Source organism: Monodon monoceros, unplaced genomic scaffold (genome assembly GCF_005190385.1).
Source record: "Monodon monoceros isolate NGI ecotype Baffin Bay Population unplaced genomic scaffold, NGI_Narwhal_1 Super_Scaffold_11, whole genome shotgun sequence".
NCBI lineage: Eukaryota > Metazoa > Chordata > Mammalia > Artiodactyla > Monodontidae > Monodon > Monodon monoceros.
The window spans coordinates 94,216,257-94,244,001 of record NW_021703767.1 but is presented as its reverse complement, the minus strand read 5'-3'; positions in this window follow the sequence as shown (position 1 = coordinate 94,244,001).

Here is a 27,745-nt window from a genome sequence, read left to right as displayed (position 1 = left end):
TGAAAAATATGTTATTTTCTCAACTGTTTAATTGCTCAATCAACAAATATTTGTTGGCCACCTACTACAATGTGTAAAGCACTGTGCTAAGCTCCTGTAGGTTACAATTAAAAAAACAAGATAGTAGCTCTTGTACCTGAGAACCCTGAATCTAATTGGACAGATAAGACATACACATGGATCGAGATAAGTGGCACTACCAGCCTGTCATTGATATGGGCCAAATGGCTAGTTCAGATAGTAAGTGAGAGACCAAGGGAGCAGACTGCCCTGGGCTGGGTGGTCAGGGAAGGCTCCTGAGGACAAGCAGGTTGAGTGTTGGATCTTAGTGTATTGGGGCAGGCGGCAGGGGCGGGGCGGGGGGGCGGTTGGCACACGGGTAAGGGGTTGGGGATGGGTTGAGAAGAACTAATTTAAAGATGGCTGGTGAAGTAAGTGAAATGAAGATTAAAATAGAAGCCAATCGTACCCATTCTCTTCATCTTTCCTCTCCTCTCCTCTCCTCTCTCACGCACAGGCACATAAAATATAACAGGAGAAAGTGCTCAGAGGTAAGTACACCATATTTGTTGGCGTTTAAATATTAAACAAATTTCTGCTGTCCTTGTTTTTCCTCCCTCTTCTCTTCCTCCCTCCCCTTTCTTTCTCTCTTCTTCTGTTCCTTCCTTCTTTCCTTTAGCCATGTCTCCTTGAGAATTGGAGTCCTGGTCCCTTTCAACAGTCCTGAGACACTATGAAAAAATGTAGAGGTTCTTGTGCCTGCTTCGGAGGAATTCCAAGGCTTCTGGGTCTCAGAACCACAGAATCCTATCAACAAAGGAGCTCACACCCCTCTGACACAATCCCAACACTGGACCCTTACAACAACTAGCATGACTTTCCGGCCCACTCCTGTATGGCTTTGGTGTTGTTAGGAGAAAACACCTGGGGACACTTCAATTTACTCTGTTCAGAAATTAGATCTAAGTCTCTCTGATTGTGATTGATTTTTCTTTTTTTTTTTTTTTTGCCATTCATTGTTTGTATTGAATGAGTTATTACACATCAGTGAAGCATTTTGGTAAAATGCAGATAGCACCAGTTTGAAGATCTAATTTCATATTCAACAGCAGGCTGCAGGTCAGCAGAAGCTAGCTGCACACATTGTACTGTCTTGCTCATCATCTCCATTGGACAGCACAGAAGAACAGGAAGGGAAGGGGAAAATGAAAGAGGGAAATGCCTTTAATCAAGGTCTACCCTAGGAAACTCCCCAAGAAGTGAGTTAAGGTGCCAAAGAGTCCACATGCATTATTTTGGATTCATGCTATCTTATGCTTACAAATACAAGCATACTTCATTTTATTGCACTTTGCTTAACTGTGCTGCACAGATATAGTGTTTTATACAAATTGAGGGTTTGTCGCAACCCTGGGCCCAGCAAGTCTATGGGCACCATTTTTCCAACAACATTTGCTCACTTTGTGTCTGGGTCATATTTTGGTAATTCTCGCAATATTTCAAACCTTCTCATTATTGTTATATATGTGTTACAGTGATCTGTGATCAGTGATCTTTTTTTTTTTTTTTTTTTTTGCGGTACGCGGGCCTCTCACTGTTGTGGCCTCTCCCGTTGCGGAGCACAGGCTCCGGACGCGCAGGCTCAGCGGCCATGGCTCACGGGCCCAGCCGCTCCGCGGCATGTGGGATCTTCCCGGACCGGGGCACGAACCCGTGTCCCCTGCATCGGCAGGCAGACTCTCAACCACTGCGCCACCAGGGAAGACCTGATCTTTGATGTTACTATTGTCATTGTTTTGCAACTGCACTCATATGACAGTGAACTTAATCCATAAATGTGTGCGCTCTGAGTGTTCCACCCACCAGGAGTTCCCCTGTCTCTCTCCCTCTCCTTGGGCTTCCCTATACCCTGCAGACACAATAATATTTAAATTAGGCCAATTAACAACCTCACCCTTATCAGCCAGCAGCCAGCAGCATAGAGGCAATCTCCTCTACCAGCAATACTGAAGTCTCAGATGATGGTTAGCATTTTTAGCAATAAAGAATTTTTAAATTAAGCTACATACATTTTTTTTAAACATAACGTTATTGCACAGTTAATAGACTACAACAGTATAGTGTAAACATAACTTTTATATGCACTGGGAAACCAAGAAATTCGTGTGACTCGCTTTATTGTGATATCTGCTTTATTGACGAGGTCTGGAACTGAACCCCCAATGTCTCCAAGGTATGCCTGTAACAGCCAAGTCAACTTGCTGGACATTTAAGTAAGAGGGGTAGTAGCTTGGCTTTTCCCGTTTTGACTATCTCATGAGTTGTAGTGTGCTCTTTTCGTTTCAAATAATAAAAACAAATTGCATAAACTTGACTGACCGTATCACATTCTCTCTAACCATCTCCCCCGATAAACACACACACACACGCACCACACCACCACCAACTCTATCACCATCACACATTATATGTATGGGAGATTCTAATTTAGAAAATGAAGAAACTGAGACTCATTCCTAGAATAACAGAAAACTAGAATTCACCAAACAATAGATAAGTAATTTTTTGTAATCATTCTGTTGTAATAATGGCGTTCTTTAATCTAAGAGTTTTTTCACAAAGTATATCCTTTGCTCCTTAAGCAAAGCATTTCAATCCTCAGAGTAGGTCACTGTGGTTTTGAGGACAATTTTCAAACTGGCATAACCCTCGAGAAGAGTTTTGAACAAAACTCAGTGATGTATAGAAGCCTTTCAAATAGAATTTTAGGCATTTGGATCTGTGACATTGGGGAAAATGGCCTATTAAAATCTATAAGTAGGTCTGGTCATTTCCATAGCCTTTGGCAAAAACTAAGGACATTATTATAAATTAATGTTTCTTTCTAACTATTAATTTACTGGAATGAATTAGTTTTTATTCTTTTAGAAAAATTCAACACATGAAACTAAAATAGAAAAACCAAGAGATTGCTGCATTAGAGCAAGTAAGATTAAGCAATACTTTTTATTTCAAAAACCTGGTCAAAAATAACTTATTTTGAAGAATTTTTATTGTTATGTTACTGCTGAAGAATAAAAACCATCAACATGTTCATTTCTGTGTCAATCTTTTCTTCATATCGCTTATTTGCCAAAGAGTATACTCATTATCTTACTACAAGAGATTGAGACCCACTATACATCCAAAGAGTTTGTAAACCAGTCTTTTCTTTTTCTTTCTGTTTTGTTTTTTTGTTTTGGTGATACAACACTCCTAAAATGCCTAGAGCTAAAGGGGGTTATTGATGTCTTCCAGAACTTTAATTGCAAGAACAGCTTTATCTCCTAGGCAGACAGACACTACACAAACGTTTGGTTTACTCCATATCACATAGTTAACAAGGTTCTTATAGGTTCAAGGAAAACAGATTGTAAGACTTTGCCAGGAGGACTTCACATTCTAGAAAAAAAAAAAAAACAAAAACTAACAGATAATTCTGAAGAGACGGAAATTTTAAAATAACCTCAACTTAGACATAATTCGACAGGAAAAGGCAGAGTGGGAGTTTTTAGAAAAGATGAGAATAAATGTAAAAGGCAAGAAAATACGTTTTGTTTTTAATTCCTATTCAATAAGTATAACTATCCTTAGAAGACAGCCTAGGTATTGTAATTGCCCTCATTTCCGACCAAATGGTCCAATCCAATTATTCCAAATTGTTCAACCTATAGGGAAACCTGATGAAAGTAGCCCTTTCATCTGACTTGCATGTTTCAGTTGAATGTTAAGTATATCTTTCAACTAAGCTTTAGAAACACAGTTCATCTGTAAGCTGTGCAGGCTCTTTTCCGTGCTCTGTTCTTGCACCACCGTCAGGAAGAGAAGGTAATGAAGTGTCTTAACATGCTCGTCATGACCACACATCCCGCCTGCTTTTACTGACTTACCAACGGGCTTTGTTTGTGAGGAAGTTACAAAACTGACATTTACAGCTCTCCAGGCAAATGAGAGCCAAGAGAAGAGATTCTGAATCTTAAAGCTGTTTACCAGCTGCTGGAAAAGTTCGGCTTTGGGTACCAACAATCCATACAAAATCCAAAGGCATTAGAGCCGTCTCTTCTCCTTTTCCCATGGCAAGCTGTAAAACACGAAAGCTGCACAAGAACTGCAGTATGTTGCCAACCTAAATTAAGGCATGAGGAAGAAATTACATGTACTTCTGTAAGAAATGGAGTCTTGAAAGACTAGTTCTTTGCTCAGATCCCATGAATTAAATTGCTTAAAAGCAGACATTGTGGTTATGGTTCCTCGCCATGTGGTGTTTGCTGAGTTCTCACTGGATATTCTAAAACACTTAAGCCTAAAGGGTTTAGGATGTCTTTGGAGGCCGTAATTTGGAGAGAACAACTTTATCTCTGTGGGAGACAGGACACAATGCAAATATTTGTTGGCTTCCTTCTCTCTTCCTTGACAAGAAGTTTATCAAACAGTTCTCAAGCAAATTGTATGGGAAAGTAAATGATTTCATAGAGAAGACGGATTGTGGTTTAGAATTCTAAAGCTAGAGACCTCAGTCAGGTAACTCTCTTGGGTTACAGGGAATTGAAGGCAAGTTGGAACGTACTTCATCAAAAGTCAATAAGGTACAGGTGATATTCCTTGACATGGGATTTGTAGGGAGGTGCTGAGAAATTTCAGATATGGGGATCTGTTACAATGGTAGAGGGGTAAACATTCCAGGCAAATGCAAGAGAAGTGGGAGGAAAGTTCAGCGGGTACCTAGAAAGGGATATTCTAATCCAAGGACTATTCTTTAGGTTGGAGAATTTTCTCATATTAAAGGGACTCCTTGGGCCATAACTACTTGGAGGGGATAGTCAGAAAGTACAATTTTCAAACTGACAGGAATATAGAAATATTCATAAACCATACATGGATCATCTCATCTCTGCTAAAATCATCAGGGGCTTCCCGCTGCTTTTCAAGTGAAACCCATGGCCTGGCCTTCCCATGCCGACGTGTCCCTGCAGCATTGTCCCACAGGGCAGCCTCTCCATCCTCGCCTCCCGGGCTCTCCCCAGCACTAGCTCTGCAATCAGCCCTCATGGGCACCTATCTCACCAGCCTCAGCGTCTTTGTCTTCCATGCTGCTTTGGCCTGAATGCTCCTTCCTTACCTCTTTGATGGACCAGCTATCACTTGTAATTATTTCTAGTTGTTTGTTTGGTTTTGGTCTACATCCACTACAAAACAAGCATCAGAAAGTCAAAGACCATGTCTCTCGTGTTCTCTGTTTCATCATCAGGATTTATCACAATATCTGGCTGGTAGATGCTACACAAAAATTTGTTAAACAAAAGAATACAAATGAAGGTGCTGAAGTCCAAAAAGGTCATTTCCTGGAGCTCTCCCAAAACATTAATAGCAGACCTAGGCCAAGCACTCAGGTTTCCTGAGAAATCCTGGTTTCCAAGGGTAGTGGGAACATTTTCAACTAAGGTTTATCACTGGCATTTATATAGAAGCTGGCATTTATATTTTTAGAGAGATTATTTGAGAGAAGAAGTTTTGAGGAGGAGACTGAGTGAAGCCAACTGCCCCTAAGGGTGTCTGGTGGGTGCGCTGGGTAATAATATATTCAGTTACCCTTGGTCGTGGCCCATCACCTCCCACACCCACAACAGGGTTTCCCTCCTGTCTCTTCTCCCAGAGCTACTCCTCAAATGCTATGGTTACTGGCCCCCACTCTCTGGTTTTCCTTCTTTTCTTTTTCTAGCATATGCTCTGCTCTGCCCTTTGGAATGTCCTATCTGTGCACGAGGACCATTGCTTTGAAGTGGAATTGCAGCTTTTATTTTCCAGTGCTTCTTTGTGGAGGGAGGGGAGGAAGCATGATGGAAGGAAGGGACAGGTTGGTTAAACAGCATCCTGTTGTCAGCCTAGGTATGAAGCCAGCCATTTATTAAATGGTGTCTTATGTTAGGAAGACAACGATCCTCTCTATGTTAGGAAGAGAAAGATACTTTATTTGTTTACTTTTCTGTTAATATTTTAAAGGAAATCTCAATCCTGGTTTTGTAACTCCCCAGAGAACCTTCAGTAGCACAGAGGGTGTTACAAAATCTAGAGTCTCAAGAAGCTAAATCATTTAAACTAACAAACATGTCACATAATACTTTGTGGGGCCTGAGGAAGGGTAATATCATGAAATCAAGCAATGATCAGCTTTTAAAACTCCCCAAAGGACAGTCATCACGGGCTAAGTGATTTGTTACTGGTGTTAATTTTTTTAACCTCATCTTTCCTCCATAATCATTCTGTTTATGCTCATAGACCCTTTCACAGGCTATAATAATAATATTAATAGCTACCCTTTACTGAGGTGCCTACTGTGTGCCAGGTACTTTGTAATCCTTATGACAACCTCAATAGGTAGGCATGGTTATCAGTATTTCAAATGAGAAAATTAACACTTAGAGAAGTTAAGTATGTTGCTCAAGATCATGTGGCAAGTAAGGTCTGTCAGCTTACATTCCATGGTACATTCCATGCCTGTACCTAACACCAGTGGCTGTGCCCTAAGGTAGCAGTGGGTAGAACTTTGGTCCTGGCCCACACACCCAACCTTCATCAGCCCAAATATACAGTCTAAAGAAAGAAAAATCTTGTGTTGGCTCTGCAGGCCCTGCTTCAGGATAATTCGCTTAATCCCACCATCCCCCTTCCAACCAGTTTGCCACATCTGAGGTCATTCTACATAGAAATTCTAGAAGTAACATTGCTTTGCATTATGTCCTATAACATGCAAACAAAATAAAATGCCATATGGAAATTTAAATGCGAACCATTGGATTTGAAGTCTAGTGTACTAGATATTGCATCACAGCCAGAAAACTATGTTTTTTTAAACAGCAGAGCATTTTTACTTATTTTCTCCAGTTCTCTGTGTAACCAAAAGGCTTTTTTTTTGATGCCGTCTATGCAATTGTTAACTGCATTAGGACATGGGGTACAAAATTAATCTTTCACAAAGCGTCAGACTCTTGGGAAGCCTGCAACTATAGAACTTCTTTGTTCAATATAAATAAGGATAGAAACCCAAATAAAATGTGTCTAATTTAAGTCCATATCTCTAACGTCTTATTGCTAGCAGCAGTAAGAATCTGCTGAGGGTCCTAAAATCATTTTTGATACAAAGCCTCTCTCCAGTCACCTTCTCTGTGAAGCCTGCTCTATTATTGCTAACTTAACTGTCCCTCATGACCAAAAGAACACAACAAATTCCCATACCCTCATGAAATTTAAGCAATATATTATTACCCAAGTATTAAAAGTTATAATTTTTAAAACTATGTGATAATATTTGGTATGCTTATGGTCAATTTAAAAAGCAGAAAACAAAATTTTATCTATGCTATTGTGTCAGAAGAGTATTTTTTAAATATTAACAATTTTCCCCAGTATTTCCTTTTCTGCCTTTTCTGCCTTCCCTCTGTTTAAACACCAGATGAGACCTACTTCATCTCAGGAAAAGGTCGAGATAACATCAAGCAGAGAAAAGGAGTCCTTTCAGATTTCTGATTCTAGTTCCTTCAGAGCACTGAAAAGACCCAGATTAGAAAGAGATTAGGAAAGGAGAGTGGGAGGAGAAGTAGAGAGCAGAGACACTGCTAGGGAGTGTCTTTACTCCACAGACTGAGCTCTGGAAAGGAGGCAAGACCCCAGAGAAGAAATGGTGCCATGGTAAATGGCTGAGAGCCCTGCAGAGCTCCCCAGCCCTGCCATGGCGTGAGCTGAACAATGATCCACCACACCCAAAAATGGCACAGAGGGAACCCTGAAATCAGATGGGTCCACATGGGTTGTTACAGTAGAGGTCTCTTCAGTGGCTGGCATTAAACGGTGCTCAAGGAACAAGCAAGGTGATGTACACCTCGGCAGATGCTAGGTGGCTAAATGACATTAAGGATTCGTAGCAAGCCCCCTAGAACATACATACAACCCAGGGAAAAGGGAAGAGGTACAGCAAATTGACTGAAGTTATATTTCCATAGCACCCAGAAGAATGGGCTTAGAAACCAAAATTAATATATTGAGTCAGAGAAAAGTAAAGCAAGTTATGTGTCTTCTGCATTTAAGGACTAAGCTTCATACCTTCCAACCTGTGATTAAAACTGTAAATGAGATCTGTGAAAGGAGCATAAAAAATGAGAAAACTTGTTATGATTTTTCTAAACCTTTGCTTCTTCATCTTCAAAGGGGGGTAATAAAAACATCTGTACCTTAAAATTAGTGTGCACATAAAGAAATAATAATTTACTATCAAATGATACAAGCTAATTATGTTTGGGGGTTGTTTGCAGATTTTTTCGTTTCTTTCATTTTTATTTTCCATGTTTTTGAGGTTTGTTGTTCTTCTTGTTGCTTTAAGAAATAGAGATTAAAAAAAAGAGAAAGTATATGTGAATGTATATGCAAAACAGAAACAGACTGACAGGTACAGAAAAAAGCTAGTGGTCACCAAAGGGGAGAGGAGCAAATTAGGGTTATGGGATTAAGAGATACAAGCTACTGTGTATAAAATAGATAAGCAACAAGGATATATTGTACAGCACAGGGAATTATAACCATTATCTTGCAATAACTTTTAATGAAGTATAATCTGTAAAAATACTGAATCACTATGCTGTACGCCTGAAAGTAATATTGTGAATCAACTGTACTTCAATTAAAAAGAGAAGAAGAAGAAAATAAAGAGGAGGAAGAGAGAGAGAAAAGGAAAGAAAAAAAGAACTAAGGAAAGAAGGACCTTTAAGTAATCTTGTGTAGCTAGAACGTGGGGCTAGTGGTAAAATATGAAGTGGGAAATGTGGATGGGGAGAACTTTTAGAGGGTCTTAAATCTCAGATCAAGACATTTAGATTGTGTCTTGTAATCAATGAAGAGCCACGAAAGTTTTAAAATATGGGAGTAACATGGCCAAATCTGTTTAAAAACAAATCCTGGTAGTTTTGGGGTAGGGTTCCTAAGAACAGAGGCAGGGAAACCAATTTCCAGTCTATTGCAATAATCTAGATAAAATCATGGAGCAACTCAGGCAGTGGTGGCAGGAATGGAGATTTGGGGGCAGGTGAAAGAGCTAGTTAGGAAGTAACAATTTAGTGAACAACTGGTTCTGGAGGTGAAAAAAATCATCTCTGAGAATGCCACTGAGATATGACCTCTTCTACCTTGCCTTGAAGAAGTGGGGCTTTGAAGAAGAAGTTGAACCGTTTGGGTGTCATTTTGAAAGTGGACAGAACTGAAGCCTGCTAAGGAACACTGGTCACTTAACAGCTACAGTTAGCAACCTCAGACCACGGCGACAGGTACACTATCCTGGGGCTCTTGGCCTCCTACTCCTCTCCCACTTCCCACCCCGCCTCCAAGCTGCCTGACTGCTGATGGGAAATGCCTGCAACCAGAGCAAAAATAAAGCACTGAAGCTTCCTGATGGTGGGGGACACTTTCCCAACTCAGAAAGGAAAGGCTGAGTCAAGAGCTCCTGCCTCCACTTGCTGCACTTCCAGGAGATTCATCTTCTTGCAGTTTCTCTTTGCATTACATTCTAGCCCGTGGAGCATGGCTGTCCCCAAGAATCGCCAGAGATCTTTTCTGCTCAAGAGGAAAGAGGCCAGTGTGTTTGAACCAGATCTTATTAAAAGTCTTGGGGATTACAAAAAGTAAATACATTAGGAGAACAGCATGAGCCCCCCACCTTCATAGGATATAGCCCACTCTCCTAGATCACGCAGCCCATCTCATCCTTGTGGGCCCCAAGAAAGAAGCAGGAAGCCCCTGCACCCTCCATCCTCGGCCTCAGACTCCTTCCTCTTGGTCGACACCACCTCTAGCTCCCACCTCTCCTGCGTCACAGCACTCCGGGTGAACGATTCGTACTCTGGATTTACACTTTTGTTCATAGCTGTCCTCAGTGCCCAGGGAATACTGAAAAAAAAAAAAAAAAGTATTTTTTTGTATTCCTTTGTATTATATTTAAGTTTTAAAGTAATGAAGCAACATTGAAGAATGCTTAAAATTTAGAAAAAAAATCTAAATTGCTCATACTTTTAAAAACCTTCCGAAAACATTACTGAACTTTCCTGACTGGGTCCCCAACAAGGGTCCTTCTGCCCAGTGTTTTTTGTTTTGTTTTATTTTTGGTATGCGGGCCTCTCACTGCTGTGGCCTCTCCCGTTGCGGAACAAAAGCTCCGAACGCGCAGGCTCAGCGGCCATGGCTCAGGGGCCTAAACGCTTCCACGGCATGTGGGATCTTCCCAAACCAAGGCAGGAACCCGTGCCCCCTGCATCGGCAAGCGGACTCCCAACCACTGCGCCACCAGGGAAGCCCCTGCCCGATGTTGTTTGAGCCAATAGAACGAGACCGCGTTTGGTTCAGAAACAAAGTAAGCTTTATTCTTTGAACCCAGAATGGAGAGGTGGGAGCTCTCACTCTAGTGGGCGGGGCTGCTTTATAAGGATCTCATTGGAGGCGGGGGAGTTTTCGCGGGAGGGGCGCAGCTGTGCTGCTCCTGCCTGCCGTTCACTGGATCGTACGTAGTGCAGCATCTCTGCACACGGCCTGCCGCCACCATCTTGGATTAAGGTGTCCTGCTTAGCGCTTCTGCGCACGCCTCCCCGTCCACCCTCCCAGCTGAGGTGTTGCCCGCAGCCATTTTGCACAAGGAACTCTGGTCTGAAGTGCCAAGTGTGAGGCCTCTGTGCGTGACACCGTATGAGCAAGTGAAACTAAGCGAAGCCCAGAGGAAAAGAAAAAAGGTTAGACTTTATTACCCACGTTCTGTTTTTACCTTGGGAATTATTAATGGGCTTTGCTGATGACTAAAAACTTTCATATTTTTTAATATTCCCTTCTAGTGCTTATATTTTTAAATAGTTTTAATTATACTGTACGTGCTTTTTGTTATATCTGTTGTAGAATAGTCAAGTTTTCTTATTGATTTTTATATCCTTCATCTTTTTAAATGTTTCTTAAAGTGCCATAATTACATTACCATTTCTATATTTGGGGCTATTAGATTACTTCCATTATAAAATGATTTTAACTCATTTTTCCTGATTATATAGTTGAATATACTAATTATAGAAAATTTGGAATATAGGAAAAATAATAAAAATAATAAAAATCCCCTATACATGAAATTGTGATCATAGATGTACAGTTTTGATTTCAACTCTTTTCATTTAGCCTTATGAGGTTAGGTGACTTATGCAGTTATAAGGATTTGACCTTACATGGATATTCCTCATACAGGAAATGTGTTCTAAGGTTACTGCAAGTCATTTGATCGTGTTGAGGCTCTTGTCTCAGCACAAAGTCCCAGGCTCTCCTTCTCCACATTGAGGCCAGCCCAGCTCTCAGTTTATTTATTTATTTTTTTTGCGGTACGCGGGCCTCTCACTGCTGCGGCCTCTCCCGTCACGGAGCACAGGCTCCGGACGCGCAGGCTCAGCGGCCATGGCTCACGGGCCCAGCCGCTCCGCGGCATATGGGATCCTCCCAGAACGGGGCACGAACCCGTGTCCCCTGCATCGGCAGGCGGACTCTCAACCACTGCGCCACCAGGGAAGCCCTCAGTTTTTAAATAGAACTGCTGCCACCCTGTCCTCTTGGTGGTCTGCTCCTCCAAGCCACAGCTCTTAGTCCCTCTTTTCCTTTTCTTTCTTCCTTGGAAGAAACAGTTTCTTGTAGACTTCCACCCTTATCGTGAGACCAGCAGAGTCTCCAAAAATGTGCCTTCTCCAGGGCTAGTTCTGCATTGAGATCTTTCCTAGGAGTCCCCAGTCTGCAGCACGCATAATGCTCGAAGCAGGAATCGGTAGTTTTCTTTACAGCAAAGGTCTGAAGTGCAGAGAACAGACTGATGAACAAACCTGTATATATTATTTTTTACATTGCTGAGTGTTTTATAATTGCTTTACTCAGCAAGGCTGGGAAATATGTAAGTACTCATCGGTTTCACAGATGTGGGAATTAAGGTTCAGCGAGGTTAAATGACTTGCCTTAAATAGTCACAAAATTATATCATTTGACAGTCAAATGAGAACACTCTTTCCTATCAAAATTATACTCTTCATAGGGTAAAAATAAATGATACTGTAATAAAGTACAAATGTTGGCCTAATAGGGGGGTGGGGGGCAAAACAGCAGGGAGAACAAGGTGAAAGGAGGGTGGAAGAGCACAGAGAGATCCAAGAAAAACCGCAGATTGTAGGGGAAGAAAAAGAATATTTTGTACACTTATGGCTTAAAAATGTTTGTGTGTGTGTGGCGGACGCGGGGGGAGAGGAGAGCAGCTCCTGATTTGATCCACACGTTTGTCGATTGGCTCTCCTCCATTCTTGTAAGAACAGGATGAGGTTTTCCCTCCTGCCCCTCTCCTTCAGGGATATTTTCAGTTGTCCATTTGGAGACACAGAGTTTGAGCCTCACATCAGATTAGTGTCCGTGAGCATTGCAGCCTTCGTCTTCACTATGTTCTTCAGCGTTCCTCCAAACCATGCCGTGGTCTTCTGCTCGCTCTGGTGCTCGGCACCATCTCAGACTCCTGGACAGCCATCTCCCCCAGCCTGGCCCAAATCATGCCACCACTGCCATCGCCACGCTGGCTTCAGAGGAGGGGGTGGGCTGGAAGGCTACCTTTTCCTTCACTGCCTCAACCCTCAGTTCCTCATCGCACCATTGAACGAGGCTGGGGGGGTATAACATGCTCTATTAAAGGCTTTAAGTTGATCAGAGCAAATGTCTTTTGGTGACCGACGGGGCAGTGGGGATGACCTCCTTTCCCTGTATAGCCTTTGTGTAGCTTTTCAATTTTGTACTTGTTGTTTATTACCTATTCAAAAATTAAAACTAAGTTAAAGCCATGCATACTACACATAACTGTTTTCAGAGTCCAAATTGAAAAAGGAAACCTCTTGTGGAGCTCTGCTCATGGGCATGGCATACCTCAGTTCTGGGCCTGGCTTTGTTGTCTTGGGATCACAACTCTACTCCCTCTATTTCCTAGTAAGAGTCAAATTTCAGTTCTTCACAAAAAAGAATCTTCATTCATTTAAAGAAACCCCAATCTCCTGGCCACATAGTATGTCTTGACCAACAACCAGAACAATCTGTGGGGCACTATAATTGGCAGGAGTCTAGTTCTCAAAATCTGAATAATTTCACCTATAATCATTATAGAATTGTCTAGAACAACAGTAATCCAGATGACCTTTGCCAATCTATTTCCCAGTATTTTCAAGGGTCCCTCTGGCAGGGTCAAGTGAAGGCAAGACTCCTCATTCTCTTTGTGGTGTTCTGATCTTGACTCTGGTGCCCTGTGGGTAAAACACTCACCCACACACTTCTGAAAGACAAGTAATAATTCTTAGAGATAATTTTGTCTAATCTAAATCATATTAAATGGAAAAAAATCTTTCTAAATGCTCTGTGAATCTACAAAGATTGTCCTGAAGTAAACCCTGAAAATAGACCTTTACATTATTATCCAATGCCATTTTTCTTTTCTTTTCTCCAGTCTCCAACTTCTGGGCTGTGGCTGAAGGGGTTACAGGTGACATAGGCACTGCCTGCTACCAGTATTGCTCAGACAGAAGACCCATTCACCCCTGATCTTTACTCCTAACTACATAAAAAAAAAAAACCAGACAAATAGAAAACTGACAGGCACTTTGAAGTCACAGATTTATACTTAGGTCAATTTTAATTTTTAGGCAGAGATTTCTATCATACCAACTGTTTCTGTAAGTGGAATGGGGTCTGTAAAACAATTACCTCTACCCTGCCTACCGCTCAGAGAAAGCTCCTAGCAACCATGTTTTGGGATTTTTTGGTTTGTTTTCATTTTTATTTTTCCATTTCTTTACATAATGTAAGCTTGGACCTATTATCAAGAATAAGTATGAAAAAGATAATTTAAAAGATGAATAGTCCAGAGGTTAGTGTTGCTGAATATATCCTTCTGGTTTTTATTTTTTCTATACTTTTTTTTTTTTTACATGCACACAGAATCATTTATAATCTGATTTATTCTGTTGAAAGAAACCTTATGAGAACACTGGAGGATAAAGAAATTTAAAAAAGGAACATTTGAGTTAACATGAAGTTCAAGGAAAGTAGAAATTTAGTCACAAAGATTTGAAGTCGAATGGGTGACCTTAATTTTAATAATGAATTACTTTTTCTATCTTAATGCCTCAAAGGTCTCAAAGTCAAAACCACATTTATACTCATGCAATGGGGGATTCACTGTATCAGGTAATGGAGCTAACTATCTCCAAATTGACTCTAATTTTCTTCTTTTATTAAGGTGGGATTTCAACACAAAATACTACCTGAAGGAATCCAAATGAATATCCTATACCATTTTGAAACAAAATTGGAATTCTATTGCATGGGTTATTACAGGATAGCTTCTTATGGAGAGAAAGTTCCTGAATGCCTTTCTACAACATCGTTCTAGGTGCTCACTTTTATTTTAATTCAGATATAATTCACATACCATAAAATTAACCTTCTTAAAGTGTAAAATTCAGTGGGTTTTAGTAAATTCACAAAGTTGTACAACCATCACCACTGTCTAATTCTGGAACATGTTTATTCTCCGAAGAGAAATCCCAGACCCATCAGCAGTCACTCCCCATTCCCTCCACCCTCAGCCACTGGCAACAGTTAAGCTACTTTCAGTCTCTTTGGATTCGTCTATTTTGAACATTTTATATAAGTGGAATTATATACTATGTGGCCTTTTATGACTGGCTTATTTCACTTGCCATAATATTTTCAAGGTCCAGTCATATTGTGGCATTTATCAGTACTTCATTACTTTTTTTTTTTTTTTTGCGGTACGCGGGCCTCTCACTGTTGTGGCCTCACCCGTTGCAGAGCACAGGCTCCGGACGCGCAGGCGCAGTGGCCATGGCTCACGGGCCCAGCCGCTCCGCGGCATGTGGGATCTTCCCGGACCGGGGCACGAACCCGTGTCCCCTCCATCGGCAGGCGGACTCTCAACCACTGTACCACCAGGGAAGCCTTGTACTTATTTTTTAATTGGGTTATTTGTTCCTTTTAATTGTTGAGCTGTAAGAGTCCTTTATATATTCTGGACACTAAACTTTTATCAGATATATCATTTGCAAATAATTTCTCCCCTTCTATGTGTTGTCTTTTCACTATCTTGATAATGCTCTTTCACCCACAAAATTTCCACTTTTGATGAAGTTCAATTTATCTATTTTTTTAGGTAGTTTGTACCTTTTGGTGTCATATCTAAGACACCATTGCCTAATCAAAGGTCACAAAGATTTACACCTATGATTTCTACTAAATTTTATAGCATTATTCTCACATTTGGGTTTTCAATCCATTTTTTAAAAACATCTGTAATGGGGCTTCCCTGGTGGCACAGTGGTTGGGAGTCCGCCTGCCGTTGCAGGGGACACGGGTTCGTGCCCCGGTCCGGGAAGATCCCACATGCCGCGGAGTGGCTGGGCCCGTGAGCCATGGCCACTGCGCCTGCGCGTCCGGAGCCTGTGCTCTGCAACGGGTGAGGCCACAACAGTGAGAGGCCCGCGTACCGCAAAAAAAAAAAAAAAAAAAATCTTTAATGAGGTGTAATTGATACACAAAAAAACTGCTCATATTTAATATATACAATTTTATGAGTTTGGACATAAGCATACACGCATGAAACCGTTACCACAATCAAGGTAATAGACATGTCCATCACCTCCAGAAGTTTCCTTGAGTCCCTTTGTTTGTTTTTTCTTTAATCCATTTTGAGTTAATTTTTGTATTTGCTACAATTTTTGTATTTGTATTTCCTATCCAGCTTCATTCTTTTACATGTGAATTTTTAATTATCCCATCACCGTTTTTGGAAAAGATTTTCCCTTCCCTGTTGAATTATCTTGGCATCCTAGTCAAAAAATCAACTGACCATAAATACAAAGGTTTATTTCTCAATTTTCAGTTCTGTTTCATTGATCTATATGTATCTACCTTATGCTAGTACCACACAGCTTTTTCTGAAAATAAATAAATAAAAACAAAAACAAAAAATACAGCTGGGAATTTGATAAGGACTGCATTGAATCTGTAGATCAATTTGGACATTATTACCATAACAACATTAAGTTTTCTAATCCAAGAACACAAGATATTTTTCCATTTCTTTTTATCTTCTTTAATTTCTTCCAATGATGTTTTGAAAGATGGATTCATTGGTGAATTCTTTGTTGTTATAAGTCTATTTAAATGTTCATTTTCTTCTTGAGTCAGCTTTAGTAGTTTGTGTCTTTCTATGAATTTGTCAATTGCACTTAGGCTATTTAATTTGTTGGCATATGAGTATTCATTGTTTTCCCTTCTAATCCTTTTTAACTTACATAAGGTCAGTAGTAATGGTCCCTCTTTCATTTATAATTTTAGTAATTTGAGCTTTTTTTTTTTCTTGGTCATAAACCCTTGCTTTTTAACAAATACGGAATGGTTCATGCTTCCCCACTACTCACCTCACTCCAACTTCTCTTGGTCTGAGGTTGAGGAGAGGAATCATTGTGGAAGAGGTTGGGTATGATTTGTTCATTGACCTCTAAAGTGATTTTTTTTTTCTTTTTTTAAAAATTTATTTATTTATTTTTGGCTGTGTTGGGTCTTCGTTGCTGTGCGCGGGCTTTCTCTAGTTGTGGCGAGTGGGGGCTACTCTTTGTTGCAGTGCGTGGGCTCCTCATTGCAGTGGCTTCTCTTGTTGCAGAGCACGGGCTCTAGGCACACGGGCTTCAGTAGTTGTGGCTCGCAGGCTCAGTAGTTGTGGTACACGGGCTTAGTTGCTCCGTGGAATGTGGGATCTTCCCAGACCAGGGCTTGTACCCGTGTCCCCTGCAATGGCAGGTGGATTCTTAACCACTGTGCCACCAGGGAAGCCCTCTAAAGTGATTTCTTTCACTCTCTTTGGTGCTTCTGCCAAGTGAAAATTTTTCAGAATTTTCTAATAGAGTCAGGGATGTGGATAACAATGAGAATTGAGGGACTTCCCTGGCCATCCAGTGGTTAAGACTCCGTGCTTCCACTGCAGGGTGCGTGGGTTCAATACCTGGTCGGGGAATTAAGATCCCGCATGCAGCACAGCATGGCCAAAAACACCCCAAAAACAAAAAACAATGAGAATTGAATCAACAAATGTAGCTCCATGAAGAAATACCTTTCTATTATGATTTGCAAGAAAATTTAGATGTAATATTCATAAATATAATGTTCTGTTTATTTTGAAACTTCATTAATAATATTAAATTATTTATTAAAATGTTAATAATCTTTTAAGTTGTAAAAGTTAGTCATTGGCTACATATCTGTGCTAAAAGTATAAAAACATGCATGGGAGATATACAAACAGGACAATTAGTTATTTCTGGAGAGAGAAGATGGGAAGGGATTGGAGGTGGGACTTTTTAGTTGTGTAGATAAAGATTTGTTTCCTTTTTAAAAAGAGAGACAGAAATTTGAAGCAAATGTGGCATTTATCTTCACATGTGTAAAATCTAGATAGGCAGTTCTTGAGTGTTTTGATACGCAGATCAAAACAGGGAATATTTAACCGAAAGGAACATTGAAGTTTTATATGTTGCTTTTTAAATTTAATGTTAGGTTATGATAATGAGCAAAGGAAATGAAAAGACAAGTTACAAAAGAGGAAATGAAATTGCCCCACCCAAATTACCCTTCTGGACTAAGGGACTTACTCTCTCAGCTTTAGGAATTACCTTGGCTGAAAAAAGCTGCCTCACCCATGGGCATGCTCCTTTTACTCAGTCACCCTTCATTCAATGACTGGTCGATGTAGGGTATAAAAGCCTGTTCCCATCTCCCCAACTTGGAACAATTCTGAAGAGATGTCCCAGCTTCAGAATTCTCTCTAGCTTATCTGAAACATTTGTTGAGACTGCCTCTCAGCCCAGTTTCTCCCCCTGTCCAGTCCTGCTTTCTTCCCTTCCCCCACAGGTATTGACCCCAAGAACTTTTCTGTTCACAAATTTCCATTTCAGGATCTGCATCCTGGAGAACTTTATGTGCAACATATATGTATGTATATAAATATAAAACCTCACTAATAACAACAAAAAGCTCAAATTTAAACCAGAAAACATTTAATTATAATGAGAGTAGAATGGTAGATACAGTGGTTCAGCAGAGCTTGCCAGTTTTCTGTATATTGTCCATCTCCCCTTTTTACCTAGTAACAGAATCCTGGCTTTATTTGAGGCAGTAATGTGCTCTAACAGAAGGATATATTTTCCAGCCTCCCTTGTAGTTAAGTGTGACCTTATGGCTAAGATAAAGCCATTGAAATGTCAAAGCATTGCTGGACTTCGAAATAGGTCCCTTAGGAAAATAGACTCAGATAGCAATTATTCCTCTTTTGGTGTCCCTCTTCCTCTTTCCTGCTGTCTGGAATGGGGATGCAATGGCTGGAGCTCCAGCAATCATTGTGACCTTGAGGATGGCAGCCACGGTGAAACATACAGAGAAGCTGGATGCCTAATGATTTCATGAAACACCATGTCATCCTACCTCTGGACTTAACAAAATACAAGGGCTTTGGGTCTTATATAAAAAATATTGTTTGGGCTTCCCTGGTGACGCAGTGGTTGAGAGCCTGCCTGCCGATGCAGAGGACACGGGTTCGTGCCCCAGTCCGGGAGGATCCCACATGCCGCGGAGCGGCTGGGCCCGTGAGCCATGGCCGCTGAGCCTGCGTGTCCAGAGCCTGTGCTCCGCAACAGGAGAGGCCACAACAGTGAGAGGCCCGCGTACTGCAAAAAAAATATATATATATAGTTAACCTTAGGTATTTTAGCCACTGTTAGTGCTAATTTAATTTTAGGGCTAGGTTTTAATTTTTTTGAAGTGGCTATTACAGTGACTTTATCTATTTTTTGCCATTGTTAGTTCCTTAAACTGCCAAACATAATTATAGTTGAAACAGGGTCATTTTATATTCTGCTTGTAAATAGAAAGTGAAAAAATATTTTGGAAAATGATTACTTGTAAATGTTCTTATGGAGTAATTCTATTTCCAGGAGTAAATCCTAAGGAGTGTGTGTGTGTGTGTGTGTGTGTGTGTGTGTGTGTATGAAGCTTTAAGAACAAAGACATTTACATTATAAGAAAAATAGAAACTATGTAAATAGCAACATCGGTACTAAAATACGATATATTCATTGAATTAAGAAATTAAAGAAACAAAGAACATTTTTATTTTAAAAAGCATTTTATCATAACATTTTAAACAATATTGAAGTTTATGAAGTAAAAGTAATGCTCTTCGTCTCCTACTGTAAGATCCACACCCCTGTTTACAGTCTAGTGCATATCTTTCCACAGTTTTTCCTGTGTCTATACAAACAAATACAGATATGTGTTCACATATAACAAAGAAAAATTGGATTATAACACATATACAAAGGAAAAGTTATCAATAACACGGAGAAATGCTCATAGTACAATAAAAAATTTTATAAGTAATATATAAAATTTGATATACAACAAGATCCCAATTACATTTCAAAAAGTGCCTAGAAAAAAAAGACTGGAGTGAAATATGTGACAAATATGTGCATAAATGAGTATTAAATACATATTGCCAATATTAATAAATAGTTTACTATTAAAAATAAATACTGTTTTCTCATAGAAATAAAGAATTTTCTCCACAGTCCCCACACGACTAAAAAGTAAAAAACATCTTACTACATTTCAGGGGAAATATGGGAGTCTGAGAGCACATATTTGAACCACGTGCCTCCCAGTCCCATCCAAAATGACCTAGAAAATTTTAAAATATGTAAAACCCCAAATCAGTACTGGAAGCTAGAGAAGGAAACCATACAAGTGCCAGAAACTTCAAAGAATTTCTTCTAAATCCTGTGCAGTTGGGACCAGATTAAAGGACATCTAGGGCCAATTTGCCAGTCACCAAGGAGCAGCTTGACCTGGAGGGACGAGGCCCAGAGGCTGACTACAAGACCCGTCAGTGGTTCTTTTGACTTTTGAAAATTGAATGGGTTTGAGGGTAGCAAAGGTAGCAAACAATGGTAAATGTTTCAGGCAGAAAGCCCATGCATGGTGGCAATAGTTGTGTTATTGGATGGATTCCCCGAGCTTTGGAGACCTTCACTGCCTCTGTGGAGCTGAGCGTGAAAGCGAGGCCTAAGTGGCACCCTCAAGCAGCAGGCTGTCACTAGCAGCATCTTGGCTGATGCAGTGGGCACCTGGCTAGAGACTTTGATCTGGGCAGCTGTATCACACGCTAGCAGTGAGCTTGGGGGTGTTTACAGAAGCCCTAGATGGGAATTACGCGACAAAATCTGTCAATAGCACAGCCCTTTCGCAAAATACAAAAAAACAAAAGCAAAAGCAAAAAACTTTATAAATTGGAGTTTAGATGGCTATTTTTTTCAGATGTTGACCTCACCCTCACACAATACATAAGAATTAATTTGAGATGGATCATTGATGTAAATGTGAAAAGTAAACCAATAAATTTTCTAGAGGAAAGCACGTCTTCATGATTTTTGTTAGAGCAAAATTTCTTAAATAGGATACCAAAAACATTAGCCAAAAAATAAAAGATTGAAAATTTGAACTTTATTAAAACAAATAATTTATGTTTATTAAAAGACAATATTAAGAGAGTGATAAGGCAAACTACAGATTGGTAGAAGGTATTTGCAGTAGATATAACTGACAAAGGATTCATATCCAGCCTACATAAAGAATAAGATCAAATAAAAGAATAAAACTGAAAAATGAACTAAAAATGGGTAAAATACTTTAACAGTCACTTTAGAAAAGTTAATAGGTAAATAAACAATATGCGCGAACATTATCAGTTAGGGGAAAAGGAAGTAGCTAACAATATGAAGTGTTGGTAAAGATGAAGAGCAACCGGAACTCCCATAAATTGTTGGTAGGAATGTAAACTGATTTTTAAAAAATCAATTTAGAAAAATGTTTGACAGTGTCTACTAAAATATATCTATACCCTATGGCCCAGAATTCCACTTTTAGGTATATACCCTACCGAAACAAGTACTTGTATCTATCAAAATACATGCTCAAGGATGGTCATAGCAGCTTTATTTGTGAAGCCAAAAGTATATATATTTTAGAATATTCACATCCATATGAAAAAGAAAAAACTACTGCTGTATGCAAAAATAAGGATTAGCCTGAACATAACGTTAAGCAAAAGAAAACAGACTTAAAAGAGTAGAATATTGTTTGGGTCCATCAAGAAGCAGTTGCCAGGATTGAGTTAGAGGTGCAGAAGATTTGCTGCGAATAGGAGTGGGCGGGGAAAGTCTTCAGGCCTTCCTTTAGTGAAGGAAGGATAGAAAGTTGTCTAGAAAGAGCCTCAGCCTGTAGTGCAGCTCTGGGAAAATCTTGGCCAGCTCAGTCAGGAGCTTCAACACAAGATTACCCATAGACGGGTCTGTCATAGCCAGAAATGGCAAACCCTTTTACCACCATGCTCAGTCATCAACTGGCACTACCCAGGAAGTACATGATCTTGACTCAAAAGCTGAGGCAGATCCTGAAGCACTCACATCTGGAGACAGTCAACTAACTGACTCCTTGCAGCAGGTTCTCTCTGAAAGGGAGATCTGAGTGACATACCTCCATGGCTGCCACATTTACATACTATATGATTGCACTTGTGTGAAATCCAAAGGCATAAAATCTAATCTGATAGAGCTCAGAAGACCAAGGGGTTGTGGCTTGGAGGGGGCAGGAAGAAGTCTGGTAGGTGGTAGGAAATACTCTGTTTCTAGATCTGCACAGTGTTATGTAAGTGTGTGTGTGTGTGTGTGTGTGTGTGTGTGTATATACACATACACATATATATAACATACGTATTTACATATATATGTAAAATATTTTATGCAAATTATGTAAGTTGCACTTCTGTTAAAAAAGGAAGGGAATGATGGAGATGAAGTTTCCTTTCCAAGATGGCACATGGCCTGGATCCCTGAGGTTGTTAGATTAAGGAACTAGCCACATGACTTCTTTTAAGACTTGAGGGGAATTCCCTGGTAGTCCAGTGGTTGGGACTCAGCGCTTTCACTGCTGGGGCTCGAGTTCAATACCTGGTAGGGGAACTAAGATCCCTCAAGCCGTGACATGCAGCCAAAAAAAGAAAGAAAGAAAAAGGAAAAATAAATTTTTTAAGAGGTCCCTAAAAGTATTTTTAAGAAAAAGAGTGAAAAGACTTAAAAAAAAGAATCCCCTCACCTGGCTTCTGGTTTCCGGAGGAAATAAAGAATTGCACTGTTTAAATATAAGTAAACAGAAATCCCATAACAGATAGGACTAGGTTTGGCTGTGACAGAAAACCCAAAATAATAGTAATTTAAATAAGATAGAATTTATTTCACTGTAACCTAAAAGAAGTCCAGAGGTAGACAGTCCAGGCCTGATTTGGTGCTGCTCAATGGGTTCCTTCTATCTTACTGTTCTGCCATTCTTGGCACATGGTTTTTATCCCACTGTCCAAGAGGGCTCCTTGAGCTATAATCATTATATCTGCATTCCAGCTACAGGAAAAGACAACGAAGGACATTCTCCATTCCATTTAGAGACACTTCCTAGAAGTTACACAGAGCACTTCCACTTACTTCCCACTGGGTGAAATTTAGTTTATGAGCACACCCAGCTACAAGGGAGTCTGGGAGATGTAGGTTTTATTTCAGGTGCCAGGTACCCAGCTAAAAAGCAGAGTTCTATTACTAGGGCCAAAGGGAAAATAGATATTGGGGAACAACTACCAGATTTAGCCATAACCCCACAAAGAATTTGTAGTATAAAGGAAGGAAAACACAACATGCAAAAGGTAGAGGAAAATCAGATCAAAGAAACATATATAGTTTAGAAACAAACTTTTAGATGCATCTGTATTATGCTCTTAATTTTAAAAAATATATGTATACTTGGAAATGAGGGATAAAAGATAAATTGAACAGAGTTGAGGAGGGAGTTAGATGAGAGATAGAAAGATCATTTTTTAAAACATCTTTATTGTAGTATAATTGCTTTACAATGTTGTATTAGTTTCTGCTTTGTAACAGTGAATCAGCTATATGCATACGTATATCCCCATATCCCCTCCCTCTTGCGTCTCCCTCCCACCCTCCCTATCCCACCCCTCGAGGTGGTCACAAAGCACTGAGCAGAAAGAGCATTTTGAAGTTAATTATACCATTGTGAGATTTTGTTCTTCATTAGAAGCAGTGGAGAGCAGAACTGACAATGTAGAAAACTGAATCATTTATAAAGTTGATAAGCTTGATGCATTTTCCCCTAGTGAATAAGATAGGGAAAACAGATAAGTAAGATGTGCATTTGAAGAGGTAGAGATGTGGTACATGAAGAGTAAAGAGTCATTGTGTGGATAATGGTGGTTTTGGAAAAAAAAGATCTGAACAAATAGGAGAGGAACAATATCTAAGACCACAAACAAAAAAAACATAAGCTGAAGGTAAATTTTAACCTGCAGATCAACATAGCTTCTTAAATACCAGGAAAAAAAAATAAATGAACAGAAATCTTCATCTAGACATATCCTCGTCAAAGTCTGAATTTCAAAGTAAAATAAAGGCAGAATCCAGGCAGAAAAAATATTGTTTACCCACAAAGGAAGGAAGATAAATGTTTCTCTGGTGTCTCCTTAGCTATATTAGAAGGCTAAACATAATACATGGAGAGAAAAAGGTGAGAGGGCAGAAAGAGCAAATCCACTTGGTGATATATCAGAATTGGGATGTAGCAGTTGTACACGTGTATTGAAAAGAGTGATGCTTCTTTTCTTGCTAGAACCATTGTATTTTAAGTTTCTAAGTGAAACTTAGAAGAGGATATAAGGGTACTTGCTAGAAAATCCAAGCGATTTCTGCTAAGCTGATTAGACCTAAAGGGCAAGAACGAATGACTGGAAAGTAAGTGACAGACACCCCTTCAGAACACCACTAAAACCTTTTAAAGAGGTTTCAGCAAACCCAGTCTAGAACAGTGGAGGTACCACCTTTGCATATGGACATAACATGTGTACAGGAACACACACTCAATTTCTGAGCCAATCTCTTTCACCTTCTGTTTGATTATAAGTCAGTATAGATAGAACTTCATTTAGACCAGGAGTCTATCATAGGGTTCATGAGCCTTGGTATAGGGATCACAGAGATCTGAAGAGTTGGTCTGTGAAGTTAACCTGCAAATTTTATGATGTAGCCATTCTTCTGGGAATAGGATCCAAATTGAATCAAGTTCTTAAAAGTGTCTATGACCCCAAAAGACCCAGAACAAGTACTAATTGCTTTGTAAACTTAAACTGAGAATATGTTAAAGAAAAACATTATTCTTGATACTTGTTAAAAAATAGAAAAGCAGACTTTATTCAGGGAGACTACTACAATGGGGTTTTGAGGTAGAGGAGAGAGATTGAGTACAAGTACTGAATACAACAAGGAAAAGTGGGGGGACTTCCCTGGTGGCACAGTGGTTAAGAATCTGCCTGCCGGTGCAGAGGACACGGGTTCAGTCTCTGGTCTGTGAAGATCCCACATGCTGCGGAACAGCTAAGCCCGTGCACCACAACTGCTGAGCCTGCGCTCTAGAGCCTGTGAGCCAAAACTACTGAGCCTGTGAGCCACAGCTACTGAAGCCCACACGCCTAGAGCCCGTGCTCCGCAACAAGAGAAGCAACTGCAGTGAGAAGTCCGTGCACCTCAACAGAGTAGCCCCCACTCGCTGCAACTAGAGAAAGCCTGCGCACAGCAACAAAGACCCAAATGCAGCCAAAAATAAATTAATTAATTTAAAAAAACAAGGAAAAGTGGGGACTTATGGTCAAAGAAGCAGGATGGAGGTCAGTGGATGGAAAATGACTAAGAGGGAATATCAGGGGTAATGGGGGATTCTGGCTGAACTGACCTAACAGGATTCTAGCTGAACTCAGGCCAGGTGGTCAGATATCACCTGGAGGGTGAGGAACCCGATCAGATATGGAGGGGGATCAGATATGGAGGGTGGGGGATTCTTGCCAATCTGACTTAGCAGTGTTCTTGCTAACATTGGTCAATGCAGATTGTATGGAAATGAGAAACAAAACCATAGAATTACAAATGTTGTTAAAGGCAATAGATAGCAGGCCAAATACCAAAGAGAAATATGAAATTCACACTGACATCATAAGGACAAAGTGACAAAATGATGAGAGAAAATAAGGGAAATATAAGGGAGAGATGGAGGAAATCCAATCAACATGTCCTAAGAATACGAAAAAGAGAAAATAGAACAGATGTGTTGGAAGCAAGAATAATAGGAGGAAATTGCTGAGTTTGTAGAATTAAAGTTTACCAGGCAGTATCGAAGAGAAATAGGCACCTTGATATATCCTGTTGAATGTTACAAAATTTAAGGAGAAGAAAAAAACCTCTAGAAGCATCGAGGCAAGAAAAAACAGCTTATTTCTTAAGCAGTAGTTCTCAACCGCAGCAGTGCATTAAAATCATGGGTGAGACTTTAAAAAATACTAGTGTCTGGGCTCCATCCTTAAGCATTCTGATTTCATTATTCTGGGAGGAGCCTTGCCATTGATATTTTTTAAAATCTCCCCCAGTGATTTGAATGTGCAGCTAGTGTTGAGAACCACTGCCCCAAGGGAAGAAAAATCATTGACTTCTCCTCCAGAGAACTAAATACCAGCAGTAAATGAAGACTGGCTTCCAAACTTGGGAGGAAAAGAATGTTGTACTTGGTCAAGAGGTCATTTGTAGGAAAGACCAGTATTCTCCTATTAGCCAGTTCTAGGAAGGTATTATACTCACAGTTTAGGGATACAATCCAGCCAACCTAGGGATGGATCAAAATAACAGAAGGAAAGTGCCATAGTAAAAAGAGATTGTAGGAAGCAAAGGAAACTATTTAAACCTAGGGTAACATCTTGAAAACTGTCAATAATATATAAGACAAAAAAATTTTCAAAAATATCTTCAAAGAAAAGTTGATAATGTAAAATAATAATAATTTAGATCTAAATTCTAGATTACATCAATCAAAATTGTGAAGTGGGGAGAGACAGTAAGGACAGTAAAAGCCTAAAAGATTTCTCATTTTACACAGATGATAATTAATAGATATAGTTACATTCTAAACCTTGCTAAGCAGAGATAAAAATATTTCAAATTTTTAGGGCTTCCCTGGTGCTGCAGTGGTTGAGAGTCCACCTGCCGATGCAGACACGGGTTCGTGCCCTGGTCCGGGAAGATCCCACATGCCGCAGAGGGGCTGGGCCCGTGAGCCATGGCCACTGGGCCTGCACATCCGGAGCCTGTGCTCCGCAACGGGAGAGGCCACAGCAGTGAGAGGCCTATGTACCACAAAAAAAAAAAAAAAAAAATTTTCAAATTTTTAATAACAGATAATTACTAATAGAAAAAAAATGTAATTGTACCTTCCAAACTACTAGAGAAATGAGCTAGGAAAACATAGTTGGTGAAAATATAACAGGATATAAAAACTACTATACAATATTAACCCCTTTTTACTATATGTATATAAAACAAGTATAGGAAAATACAAAAAATTATAACAGTTGCCATCTCCAACAGATTGAGATTATGGGTCTTATGGTTTGTTTTCTTATTAAAGTGTTTCAACTTTTTCTAAATATTCTACAATTAGAACACTATTTTTTGTAATTTAAAAAATCAATAAAAAGTAAAAATTTTAATTAATATTCATTTCTCTTTTATCTTCTATGCCCATCCATAGTGCTTATTTACTACAAAGAATAAAAGTTAAGTTTCTTAATTTGTTAATTTTAGCAATTATAGGATTTTAAAATCTGATTTCCATATTAATAAGACTAAATGCCTATGAATACTATAAAGGTGTTCCTATTAACGTTTCTTACTAAGGCACTTTCTGGAAGTAACATGTTTGTGTAAAATCTTGCCAAAAACAAGAATATTAAAATGTGTTCTGCATTAAGAACAAATCCACATCATAAGTATATTAGAAGTTAACAATATTGGAAAGTAAAAAGCATGAACCCAGAAGAACTTGAGAAAATGTGCTTGCAGCTATAAATTCTGTAATTAATTTGCTTTACAAGTTTTTTGGAGATGTTAGGTCACCAGTTGACAGCTTGGATTTGCTTTTTATTCCGTCAAAACATATAAAAGCATATATTACTTGTGGCTGGATTGTGGTCTAAATTTATTTTCCATCAGAATATCCAGTTTTGATATGAAGAAAACTACATAGTCATGTTGTTCTTTAATTTCAGTTCAGGCATTCTTTACCTCTGCCCCAGCATAGATCTCAGAATTTTATTTAATTCATGATTCCCCAGGCTTCCATAGCTTGAGAATACTAAAGGAGTCACATTAATGATAAAAATAGAAATTCCATGGGCTCCTACCCTACATTGCAGGGGATCCTTCTGCAGAAAATCGGTTGCCTGTGCTTCTCAGGTACTTCTGAATGCCCCTGGGTGTGTACTGTGTGCTCCTAGAGAGGCCTGGCTCTGCTAGCGGCATTTCCTGCTGTGCCACCACCCACTGGACAACCACTGCATGCCACCATGTCTGAAGGTCCCACTGTGTTTTGCAGTAGTGAAGGCAACAAAGCCCTGTGA